General features: G+C 36.6%; 1 long non-coding RNA gene across 1 annotated transcript in view; it reads right to left on the bottom strand.

The window, feature by feature from the left end:
• LOC118355465 (uncharacterized) overlaps positions 1-11,912 on the bottom strand; it is a 45,585-nt gene extending 33,673 nt beyond the window's left edge. The window contains exons 1-2 of the long non-coding RNA XR_007412369.1: positions 11,680-11,912; positions 3,403-3,472 (exon numbers count right to left, since the gene is read on the bottom strand). This is a non-coding gene — a long non-coding RNA (uncharacterized LOC118355465). The remainder of the gene's footprint in view (positions 1-3,402; positions 3,473-11,679) is intronic.
• Between the last annotated feature and the right edge of the window lie 1,830 nt (positions 11,913-13,742).

The raw sequence follows: 13,742 nt of genomic DNA, 5'->3' as shown, positions 1-13,742 counted from the left end.
TGATACTCTACATAGAAAACCCAAAAGTCTCCACCCCAAGATTGCTAGAACTCATACAGCAATTCGGTAGCGTGGCAGGATACAAAATCAATGCCCAGAAGTCAGTGGCATTTCTATACACTAACAATGAGACTGAAGAAAGAGAAATTAAGGAGTCAATCCCATTTACAATTGCACCCAAAAGCATAAGATACCTAGGAATAAACCTCACCAAAGATGTAAAGGATCTATACCCTCAAAACTATAGAACACTTCTGAAAGAAATTGAGGAAGACACAAAGAGATGGAAAAATATTCCATGCTCATGGATTGGCAGAATTAATATTGTGAAAATGTCAATGTTACCCAGGGCAATATACACGTTTAATGCAATCCCTATCAAAATACCATGGACTTTCTTCAGAGAGTTAGAACAAATTATTTTAAGATTTGTGTGGAATCAGAAAAGACCCCGAATAGCCAGGGGAATTTTAAAAAAGAAAACCATATCTGGGGGCATCACAATGCCAGATTTCAGGTTGTACTACAAAGCTGTGGTCATCAAGACAGTGTGGTACTGGCACAAAAACAGACACATAGATCAGTGGAACAGAATAGAGAATCCAGAAGTGGACCCTGAACTTTATGGGCAACTAATATTCGATAAAGGAGGAAAGACTATCCATTGGAAGAAAGACAGTCTCTTCAATAAATGGTGCTGGGAAAATTGGACATCCACATGCAGAAGAATGAAACTAGACCACTCTCTTTCACCATACACAAAGATAAACTCAAAATGGATGAAAGATCTAAATGTGAGACAAGATTCCATCAAAATCCTAGAGAAGAACACAGGCAACACCCTTTTTGAACTCGGCCATAGTAACTTCTTGCAAGATACATCCACAAAGGCAAAAGAAACAAAAGCAAAAATGAACTATTGGGACTTCATCAAGATAAGAAGCTTTTGCACAGCAAAGGATACAGTCAACAAAACTCAAAGACAACCTACAGAATGGGAGAAGATATTTGCAAATGACATATCAGATAAAGGGCTAGTTTCCAAGATCTATAAAGAACTTATTAAACTCAACACCAAAGAAACAAACAATCCAATCATGAAATGGGCAAAAGACATGAACAGAAATCTCACAGAGGAAGACATAGACATGGCCAACATGCATATGAGAAAATGCTCTGCATCACTTGCCATCAGGGAAATACAAATCAAAACTACAATGAGATACCACCTCACACCAGTGAGAATGGGGAAAATTAACAAGGCAGGAAACAACAAATGTTGGAGAGGATGCGGAGAAAAGGGAACCCTCTTACACTGTTGGTGGGAATGTGAACTGGTGCAGCCACTCTGGAAAACTGTGTGGAGGTTCCTCAAACAGTTAAAAATATACCTGCCCTACGACCCATCAATTGCACTGTTGGGGATTTACCCCAAAGATACAAATGCAATGAAACGCCGGGACACCTGCACCCCGATGTTTATAGCAGCAATGGTCACGATAGCCAAACTGTGGAAGGAGCCTCGGTGTCCAACGAAAGATGAATGGATAAAGAAGATGTGGTTTATGTATACAATGGAATATTACTCAGCTATTAGAAATGACAAATACCCACCATTTGCTTCAACGTGGATGGAACTGGAGGGTATTATGCTGAGTGAAGTAAGTCAGTTGGAGAAGGACAAACATTATATGTTCTCATTCATTTGGGGAATATAAATAATAGTGAAAGGGAATATAAGGGAAGGGAGAAGAAATGTGTGGGAAATATCAGAAAGGGAGACAGAACGTAAAGACTGCTAACTCTGGGAAACGAACTAGGGGTGGTAGAAGGGGAGGAGGGCGGGGGGTGGGAGTGAATGGGTGACGGGCACTGGGTGTTATTCTGTATGTTAGTAAATTGAACACCAATAAAAAATAAATTAAAAAAAAAAAAAAGAAAATGAAAAGAAGTAATATATGCAGCTGGCCATTCCCAATTAAGCAACAGCTCCTTGGTTAGCAGTAGTCTGAACCTGCAGCATTTGGGTTGTTTTTCCGCTGAGCTATTTAAGATGTTCATTAGTTCAAAAAGAAATCAGCAAGCAAGCTGCTAATAAAGGTAGTAAATTTGCTTCTATACCAGCCTGATTATGGAGCATTTTTGGCTTATTATCTTATTTAATTGTCTAAGGAAACTAATTGTTTTGGCTCATTTGTTGAAGTTTATAATCTTGGATCATTTTCTTTGCTTGCAGAGCAATCCAGAACATTTTGGCATTGAAGAATGTGTAGTTGATCTATGAGTATAGACTTTTGAATATGCATTTTGACTGTGGTGGAAAATTTATTTATTCAAAAGCTCATTAGTTTATATTGGAATGTTCCTTAGATGGAAATCAATAAAATATTCTATAGGTAAAGGTGTCTCTGTGCATAAGGAAAGGAGACACCCAACTCACTGGATCAGGATGGATCAGAAACCTTCTTTGCCCTAGTAATATACAGTTCATAGACAATACTGTGCTGGCGTTAATAATAATAGGGAGGAGAAGAAGGAAAAGAAAGAAGAAACTGAGAAAGAATCAAACAAATAGACTTCCCAATCCTTCAGATCTGGGGTGAAATTATATTCTGCTACTACCAGCTCTGAACTTCATTTTTCTTCTCTTTAAAGTAGTTACTGCCTCACAAGGTTGTTGAAAGAATTAAATGTGCTAAAGTATATAAGGCTTCTGACCCATAATAGAGCTCCAATGAAATTCGTTCAAGTCAGAACTAAGGTTGCCAGGTAAGATACAGGACACCAGATATCTCAGTTTCCTATTGCTCCTATACCAAATTACCACAAGCTTATCACCTTAAACCAAAACTAATAACGTTATCATACAATTCTGGAGGTTAGAAGTCATTTGTTACTGCATGGCTGTATTTCATCTGGAGACTCCAGGGAAGAATCTATTTCCTTGCCCCCTCCCCCACTTTTTTAAACTACTAGAAGGCACCTATATTCCTTGGCTCATGGCTTCTTTATCTTTAAAGCCAGCAGCATAGCATCCGCTCTACTCTTTGACCTCTGCTTCCATCTGTGTATCTTCTTCTTATAAGGACCCTTGTGATTATCTGACCCCTCAAGATAATTCAAGGTAATTTCATTTGTAGATTCTTAATTTATTCATATCTACAAAGTCCCTTCTGCCATATAAGGTAACAAACTGACATATTCTGGGAATTGAGACTGGAACAATTGTGGAAGCCACTGTTCAGCCTACCACAGCTCGCTCTCTGGCCTCCAAAGGCTTTTTTTCACATCTTATAGAAAACACATTCACTCAATCACAATACTTCCGAGTGTCTCAATCTATTATAGCAGCAATGCATTTCAAAGTCTAAGTATCATCAACTCAAAAGTCCTAAATCTCACTTTAAATTTTATATGGGTCATAAGTCTCAGTATGATCCATTTGAAGCAAAATTCCTCTCTATCTGTGGATCTGTAAAAAAAAAAAAAAAAAAAAAAAAAGTTATGTGACCCCAAAATACAATGATGAGACAGACATAAGATAACAATTATATATTTGACAGATGAATGCATAAATGAATTTATAAATAAGTTAATGGTTTTTAAAAGGCCATGAATTTCTCTATTCTCTAATATGTAATCATATGCAAAAGAACCAACAAGGCAGATTAATTCAATTTAATTTGACCAGTATTTATTAACTGCCTACTTTGCTTTCTGAAGTCAGGATTGATGTGAGACATATAACAAATACGAGAGCTTAGTCCATTCATTTTAATGAATGAATGGACTCATTCATTCTTCACATGGGCCAGGCAATGTGCTTGATGCAGAGTTGTTATCAGAAACATCTTGGCAATGGGAGTACCTGGGTGGCTCAGTGGTTGAGTGTCTACCTTTGGCTCAAGTGGTGATCCCAGGGTTTGGGGACTGAGTCCTGCATTGGTCTCCTCGTAGGGAGATTGCTTCTCCCTCTGCCTGTGTCTCTGCTTTCTCTGTGTGTGTCTCATGAATGAATAAACAAAGTCTTAAAAAAAAAAAAGATAACAATTATAGTCATTCCCATTCAAAAGTAAGGGTGAGGGGTAAAATGAAAAAAAAGAAGAAGAAGAAGAAGAAGAAGAAGAAGAAGAAGAAGAAGAAGAATCATCATCACTGGTTCCAGGCAATACTGAGATAGAACTGGAAAAAATTAATTAGGTTTCAAGGCCTGGTAATAATCCTCTGTGGTTCTCAGCTTTATCCTCTGGGCCCCCACTTCCATCCTTGGGCATGAGGTTCTGCTCTCTGGACAAACAGCTCTGCTGCCTAGATTATTCTTCCTTTTTTCATGAAGTGGAGATCATATTTGCAGCTGAGTAACTTTTCTAGTCTATTTCCTGCAGGCAGAATTTTGGACTATAGCAGCTTTCATTTCTTCTTTTCTCTATCCTTTTTAGTCCAAGTTGGCAGTACTTCTGAAGACAGAACGTCCTCGAGAACATTGTGCGTATACCATATATGTATTATGGATTCCCTCCATTAGACGAAAGGCTGCTCCACAGATCCTTTCAGATCATTTTGGCTCTATTTTTTATTTCTCCTGAGATGGCTGAAAGGATCCATGAGTCGAATGCATAATCTCCTCAAAGGGACCTCTACACGATTGAATACTTGGACCTTCTGATCCTTCCAAGGAATTAGTGAAAGGTTGCTGAGCCACACCCCAGGCTTTCTCTCCAGAGCATGCTTTCCTGACAATCTCCTAACTGCATCTTTGCAATATGAATAGGCTAAGAATTTTCTCAATAATCAGTTCTTTTTTCTTTTTTGCTTAGAGTTCTTCCCTCAATCTCTCTCTTTACTCTCACATTTTACAATAAGCAGCAAGAAGAAACCAGGCTGTGCCTTCAACACTTTAGAGATCTCCTCAGTTAAATACCTAAGCCCATCACTTATAAGTTCTGCTTTCTATATAACAATAGGACACAACTTAGCTCAATTTTCTTTCACTATATAACAAAGATTCCCTTTACTTTAGTTTCCAGTAATACCTAGTTAAGTTCAAATTTCAGGTTAAAAAAATGAATAACATTTAGTACAAGGAAGTCCCAAATATTACCTGGGACACACTGAAACTAAAAAGTTAATACTATTTATCTGAAATTCAAGTTTAACTAGACATCTTGAATTTTTATTTGCTAAATCTGGTAGTCTTCATGAATGGTTATGAGAGAACAGGAGACAGAATGAGAAAAAGCTGAAAATGAAGAAAATAGAAGAAATGCACTACATAAGGCTGTGTCTGGGAAAGCAGACCTTATTAGGGAGCTATGGTAGGAAACTGAACAGACAAGGAAGCAACTCTAAAGGTTCAGAGATGGTGAGGTATACAGGGAAGGGAATTAATCCTGAAAGAGCTAGAGGCACTGAAAATGAACACCTTGCCTCTTTCTTTAGCTAAGGGTCATGCCTGCCAAGAGAACTTCATTTTAGCAACACTTATCTCTGGAGGAAGAAAGGTACTCTTCATCATTCTCTAGGCTTCTTATACTTAGAGACACACAACACACACACACTCTGCATGTGTGCAAATTGGAGTACATCTCTGTGCATGGCAGCACCATGGTGAGTTTTGTCACTTATTAACAGAAAAGTTTTCCTCAATGGGAAGCCAACAACTTTTATGCTCCAAGTTTATAGACCACATTGAATTTATTCTCATTTAATTTGCTACCCGGAATTTAAGTATGGGTCAAGTTGTCCCACACACACAATTATATATGTGTGTGTATATATTTATTTATTTAATTTATAAATGTATACATACACATATATACAATGTATATATACTTATATTTCTATTGTGTATAATGTACTTATATCATGTGTGTGTATATATTTATATTGTGTATAATGTATTTATATTCATATATATAACACACATATATATACATATATACAAACACATACATATATTATGTATAATGTTACCTTATTTATATGTGCCTTTTCCAAAGCAAAGGGAATTTGAAGTGTATCAATGGCATCTACTGCACTTAATTGTTTGCTTCACTGCCCTTCCAACCTCCCACTAAAAGCAGGAGAATCCTTCACTTAAACTTCTCTGCCACTTGAGGAGAGTAGAAGGAAGACCACTTATCTTGGAATGGCTTTATAGCTATTTCAGGTATGAACCACCTTTGCTCAGTGGTCTTCAAGGTAGAAACTGAACAAGTTGGGATGGGAAAACATGATTGCTTCTTCTCCTGATTGTTCCTGAATGCAGTTTTCAGGAGAAGATTCTTCCTAACAGTAATATCACATGTTTAGTTCTTTGTGTGTCAGGAGGTCTTCTAAGCATTTTACATATATTGAATCTCAACAGAACCCAATAAAGAAAGTACTAATGTCATCCTTATTTTATTAATGAGAGAATACTGAGACACAGGTAGATTAAATAATTTGCCCAGGGTCACAGTTATGAATGGTAGTCTGGGTCCAGAATCTAAGTTCCTCACCAGTCTGCACCCTGTCCCTTCCACTATTTCAAATGAATTTCTAAGATACCAGGCACACCTATAACCAAACATGAGTGACAAGACTCATCTAACAGAAGTAAACAGAAAGAACTCTAGTTTATGTGAGAAGATCTCAGTTTAAGCACTCTTGCTGACTTAACACGTGGAAAAATTCCTTAGTTCTTCAGTATAAATATTTTTAAAAATAAAAGCCAAAGTCAAAAGTGGAATGAAGCACCCATAAGCACAATTAATACATTCTGGCTCTTCAATACAAATGATTGCTTTAAAAGTAATTATGTTTAATATTGAAAAAGTATGATTAACTAGACAACTTTATCCACTGCTGATCAAAGTGCTAGCAAAATGGATTCTCCCTTCTTGCAAAGCACTTGGTCAGAATGATTCAAAAACATTTCATACCCTTTGATCCAATAATTATCAGACCGTCCTAAGAAACTCTTAAAGAACTTTATAAAGATGTTCATCAAAGCACTACTATACACATTGAATACGCAAACTGTGTATAATAATACTCTCTATTAAAAATAATGAGTTCTCATGATACTTTAAAAATTGACCTTTTGTTTAAAATCATTCCTTGACTTTCTCAATATCACTGAAGGCCAGAGATCATTCCAGTAAGGTAGTGATGAACTGGCAGTCAGAACTTCAGGTTGAAAAATTACTTTGTTGTTCTCTTCTTTCAAAAAAAAAATTACAGGAAAACAAGATCAAGCAAGGAAATTTGTTTCAAAGAAACCCCTTGCACAGAACATCCTGGAGTCACTCATTTCATCCCTTTTTCCTACTCTGCCTTCATCTTTGTCTTGGTATCAAAGAGTCTTCAGGGTCAGAGTGATGACACAGAGCAAATCTGCAAGATCCACCTTCATCTAAGAAACATGGCATTCTACATCCAGGTAGCAAACAGTTTAAAAAGATTTCGAATATCCACTAACAACTTTTTAAAAGTTTTTGTTTGTTTGTTTGTTTGTTTTTTTGTTCAGAGTATCAAGACACTCTTTCTAAGCTGTTCAGATTTCTTCTCATTTGGATAAAGGGAATGTACATAGGAGAATGTTAAATGCTTACAATATTCAGAGAAGAGAAACAGCTGAGATTAGAATTCCACATTTTAGATTTAATCTATAAATTCACATTAGCATCATATCCTTCTCTTGTCAGTTTACATGTACAAATTATAATACAAAGGGGTAGGAGCGATCTAATCTTTAGACAGGTAATCATATGACCAGCCCTTCAAGAAAGAGTTATATCTTAGGCAGGCAACAGACTGTAATAGACTATGCTCTCTCAGCCCTTCTCTAAGGCTCTGAATGTTGGCTGTACACATCAGTTGATCCATTAAACTAAAGTTAATGATCCTGCAATGAGTACTCATATTCTGAGCTTAATAACAGAAAAAATTCCTGCAAATGACTGATTCTACCCTCTGAAATGTACCACATGCATTTTTCTAAGCCATGAATTCATTTATTCATACACACGCAAACACACGCTATAGGGTCATTGTGAAATTACCTTGAGTCCTTCTTGGTAAGTAACTGGTAAAACCCTTCATGAGCCATGGGTCAGAATTATCTTCACACAGACCCCATCTGAATCCCCTTTTCTCCAACCCCCCATCTTGATTTACTGTTCTACTTCCCTTTTACTTCTTCTACCTCATGCTGATCTGAATTGGAAAGGATTATTCCTTAGATAAAGATTTTTACAAATTTTTTCAAGTAATATATACTACTGATCTCATTATTCTTTTTTTTTATAAATTTATTTTTTATTAGTGTTCAATTTGCCAAATTCCCCTTCCCTATCTCTAAAGTTGCTCAAAGGCCTTAATGTGATTTCAGAACTTCCACTGACACACATCTCCTACTCTAGTCCCTCCAACTCAATGCTCCTTCTATCCTGGTGTATGCCCTGCCAATTAGTTAAGATTATTCCCACCACTATGACCATGGCAGGACTTTGCCATATAACCACTTCCAGCTCATTCCTTAACAGAATTGTCCTTAATTTTGGTGAAGTGTTGGATTTATTTTGAGTAAAATTTCATGCATCCTGATTATCCCAGGAAAACATAACTTAAGACCACTTTCTAAGTAGCCCCACAAGTACAATGGGTCCAAAAGAATTTTTCTCTGTCATGGGGAGCATAAGGAAAAAAAGTAAAAGCTGGACAACAACCAAACTTAAGGCCCTCCTGGCACAGAGTTTTCCCTGTGTTTATTCACAAAGGATGGATGACCCCTTGCAAATTATTTAGCATCTGATATGATGCAGAAAAAATGAACTAATTTGAGTATCCCAGCTTAGAAGTTTGACTTACTAATTAGTGGTACTGATACTTGTATTAATACATCACTTCTATAATTACCAAGATGCCACCTGAAAACATACTAAAGATTTACAAACCTTTCCAGAGAAAATAGTAATCATATTAATAAGTATTATTTATTTAATTCCTATCTTCTTCCATGGATTAGTTATATAAAAACCTGCAAAGTGAGTCATTTACCCATTCAACAAATATTTACTGGGCTCCTATTGTGTTTCAGGCACTGAACTAAGACTCAGGTTGCAAAGGTGACTATGACACAGACCTTGATGAGGAGAACATACTGCACCATAAAAGATGCTCATGTGAGTTGCAAAGGAAGGTGATAAACTACCAGGGGAGATCAGAAAGGGCTTCTTTGAGGAGGGAGCATGACAAGAAACTATTGCACAAGTCCAAGCACTGAGTGACTACAAGTAGAACAAAGACATTGGCAGTGTGAATAAAGAGCTTGTGGTGGCCAACTGGATATAAGGAAGGTAGGTAGAAAGTCTTGACCTACCAGATGAATGACAGTGCCAATATCCCAACTAGGGCCTATTTGACCAAATTTGGGAGTAAGTAAAATAATGAGTCCATCCTTATCCTACATTTAAGGAAACTGAGTCTCAAATGGCTAAAGATCTTTTTTTTTAATTCAAATTCAATTTGCCAACATATAGTGAACATTCAGTGCTCATCTCATCAAGTGTCCTCCTTAGTGCCTGTCACCCAGTCACCTCACTCTCCTCTCCTTCCACAACCCTTTGTTTGTTTCCCAGTGTTAGGAGGCTCTCACAATTTGTCTTCCTCTCTAATTTTTCCCCACTCAGTTTCCCTCCTTTCTCTTGTAATCCCTTTCACGATTTCTGATATTCCACATATGAGTGAAACCGTATGATGATTGTCCTTCTCCAATTGACTTATTTCACTCAGCATAATACTCTCCAGTTCCATCCATGTCGAAGCAAATGGTAGGTATTCATCCTTTTTGATGGCTGAGTAACATTCTATTGTATATATATATATAGAGAGAGAGAGAATAGAATATATTGTATATATATAGACCACATCTTCTTTATCCATTCATCCATCGAAAGACATTGTGGCTCCTTCCACAGTTTGGCTATTGTGGACATTGCTGCTATGAACGTTGGGGAGCAAGTGTCCCAGCATTTCACTACATCAGTATCTTTGGGGTAAATACTCAGTAGTACAATTGTTGGGTCATAGGGTAACTCTATTTTTAACTTCTTGAGGGACCTCTACACTGTTTTCCAGAATGGCTGCACCAGTTTGCATTCCCACCAACAGTATAAGAGGATTCCCCTTTCTCCACATTCTCTCCAACATTTGTTGTTTCCCGACTTGTTGATTTTAACCATTCTCACTGGTATAAGGTGACATCTCATTGTAGTTTTGATTTGTATTTCCCTGAAGTCAAGTGTTGTGGAGCATTTTCTCATGTGCTTGTTGGCCATGTATAGGTCTTTTTGGAGAAATGTCTGTTCATATCTTCTGCCCATTTTATGATTGGATTGTTTATTTCTTGGGTGTTGAGTTTGATAAGTTCTTTATAGATCTTGGATACTAGCCCTTTATCTGATGTCATTTGTGAATATCTTCTCTCATTCTGTAGGTTGTCTTTTAGTTTTGTTGATTGTTTCCTTTGCTGAGCAGAAGCTTTTTATCTTGATGAAGTCCCAATAGTTAATTTTTGCTTTTGTTTCCCTTGCCTTGATAGATGTGTCTTGCAAGAAGTTGCTGTGGCCAAGTTCAAAAAGGTTGCTGTCAAATGGCTAAAGATCTAATTAAAAATCACACCAGTGATTAATGGCCAAGGTGGAATTCAAGTATATTTTGGCTGCCACCAAATTTATGTTCTTTTCATTGACCTACCTGTTTTGTTAGTCCTTTTATAGAAAAACTCAAGGTGTAACAGTTAAATTTTGTTGGAGAGACAGTAAGGGGTATTTATGAAAAGCAAACTTAGTTTCCTTTCTGTCCCTGTGCTCACCAGAAAAGATACCAAATCTGAAACTCTTTTTCTCTTCCCACCACTCCTTAATCCCTTTGTGCTATTTTTTCTATTAGATTCCCTACAAAACACTGAGCCCTGAGAAGGAAAGGCATTAGATGCTTCTCACACAGCTCAGGATAATTATAATTATCTACAAACTACATATTTACACTTGTCTATATTGCCCAATTTTAGAGTCTTAATAAAGTTGTGCACTTGTGTTGTTGTTTTCATGGAATTCAGAGGCAGATGCAGGTTGTAAAGTCAGCACTAAAGAGAGCATACATCTGCTGACAGAACTCCCTTATAAATTTTACACATTGAGTGGATTACTAAATTTAGATTTCGAATTAATTGACCTTTTCAGAAGGTTGGAATTACCGACCACATGAAAAAAAGAGGTATACCTCTTTTACCCCATTTTTAAAAATTGCTACAACCCTTTATACTTTGCTGGAAGATGGTAAGTCACAAATCTTGAACCGTCCCACAACTTCTATATTGAATCTCAAATCTAAATGTGATACTAAAGGATAAAATTGTTCAGAATTTAAAAGTTTCCCCTTTTTACCCAAAATCTATTTGTGTAAATTATATAAGTAGAACTCTCTTGTTAAATTAGAGGATGTCCAAAAGAGCTGCACAAAACTTCAAAATTTTACTCTCTGAAAGTTTTTAAGAATCCTTTGAAGTCATTATGGTAACCTCTTAATAATAACTACCCAATTATACAGAAATAAGTACTTCCATTTATCCCTGTAAATTTTACCAAAGTTCATTTATGTGAATACAGTGCAAAGATTAATATTTTTATTCACCTGATTTGTTAATACTGATGAATACAAATTGTTCATTGAAAATGCACTATGAAGGTGCCTGAGTGGCACAGTCACTTGAGCATCAGATTCTTGGTTTCAACTGGACTTGTGATCTCAGCGTTGTGAGATCAGGCCCTGCATGGGGCTCCAAGCTTGGTGCAGAGTCTGCTTGAGATTTTCTCTACTTCTTCCTTTGCCCTTCCTGCTAGTGCTCTCTCTGAAAATAAATAAATGAATGAATGAATGAATGAATGAATGAATAAATAAATAAATAAATCTAGAAAGAAAGAAGAAAGAAAAGAAAGAAAGAAAGAAAGAAAGAAAGAAAGAAGAAAGAAAGAGAAAGAAAGAAAGAAAGAAAGAAAGAAAGAAAGAAAGAAAGAAAGAAAGAAAGAAAGAAAATGCACTACAAAGAAAATACCCCCAGGAGAATTACAAAATAATTTATTGAGAAATGGACTCTTACCTCAAGAAAGTTCTTAATAGTTAACAAAAGGAAAATCTTCTAATAAAATCCAAAAATTGCAGTATATCATTCCCTGGTTTATCCAACTACAGATGACTCCAAAAGCTAATAATCTGAGGATGAGCCACAAGATGAAAGACAATAAAACATGATCATCAAATGTAAGTATGAAAATGTGACATGTTCTGGATTTATCCATGTCATTTATAATAATTTCTGTTTATTGTTTTCATTCATTCAACATATATTCACTGAGTCTAAACTTATTTTACTAAGTACATCTAGTTCTTCATGAAATACCCAGAATCATGTGAGATATTTTACCCAAAATCCATCTTTATTCCTGATACTCATATAGGAAAATTAACATTAAGTATTTGGGCACTGAAGCTGCTTGAACAAATTGTTTTGAGGAATTGAAGATGAACACCTTTGAGGAGCTTATTGTCTAGTTGAGAAAAACTAATCATAATAGAAAAACAGATTAGGTACTATAGTTCAGGCTACTTCTAGTTTCTCCTTGGATTTAAGGGAAATAATGCCAAGTGATTTTGAGGTACAGATCAAACAAAGCAGAGGGTTAAGAATAGTTCTGATAGTGAACTTTCTCCTTTGCATTCTACACAGTGCCCTAGACCAAATCAGGGCATTCTTGATGGAAAAACCAAGCTTTAGGGATTTGAACAAAGATTTGGAAGAAATCCAGGATTTAAGGATTTAAAGATGGAGGAAGAAGAAACAGAGAGTGGTCTGTCCATGTTGAGACCCTGAACTTAGGAGCTGAGTGCAGAAAGGGAGGCAATGGCAAGGCACGGAGCTTCCCAGGGGCAGTGAGGTCTTCAAGAATGAAGAGAGACTTGAATGAGAACTATAAACACCACATTATGCAAAAGGATACAAAGCCCAGTGTAAACTCTGGGCTTACTCCTAAGAGCCTACGTAACCTTTTTTTTTCTCTGAGGTGCTAAAATGAATAATAGCACATATTTTCCCACAGAAAACCTTTGTCAATCACGCAACTTATCTGGAAACTAAAATGGTAAGCCCTCAGAATTAGTGTTTATACAACTCTAGTCCCTAGACTGGGTAAAAAAACCCTGTAAACCTATCAGTGGTAACAGATCTCTTCACCCTCTGTACACAGATTTATCCCACCAAGGATCACAGTCATTCAAAATCATCCAAGTGTTATGGGAGAAATACTGCTCAATATAGAGATTTCCCACCAGTATATTCTCAGAGAAAGACTGAGAGTTGCTTGTGATTCAATTAGTTGGGACCCAAAGTCTAGGCTTGCTCCCTAGAGACCCAACCCTGAATCAACCAAATATTATTAAATGTGATACCAAATATTATTAAATGTGATATACAAGGTGCTGTGCACAAGAGTTGATAAATAGCAGGTTACATTTTGCCTCACTCCTAAAACGCAACTCGTGTTGATCCCATTAGTCACATGACACAATACTCAGCACCATTTTTTCTTTTAAGTATTTACACATGGATCTTAGACCCTTCACACAAACTAACTCAAAATGGATCATAGACTTTAATATAAGGCACAAAACCTTAAAACTCCTGGGAAATAACATAAGGG

Source organism: Canis lupus, chromosome 8, assembly GCF_003254725.2.
Source record: "Canis lupus dingo isolate Sandy chromosome 8, ASM325472v2, whole genome shotgun sequence".
NCBI classification, from domain to species: domain Eukaryota; kingdom Metazoa; phylum Chordata; class Mammalia; order Carnivora; family Canidae; genus Canis; species Canis lupus.
Note: the sequence above shows the minus strand (reverse complement) of the source record. Positions and strands in the feature narration are given on the sequence as shown.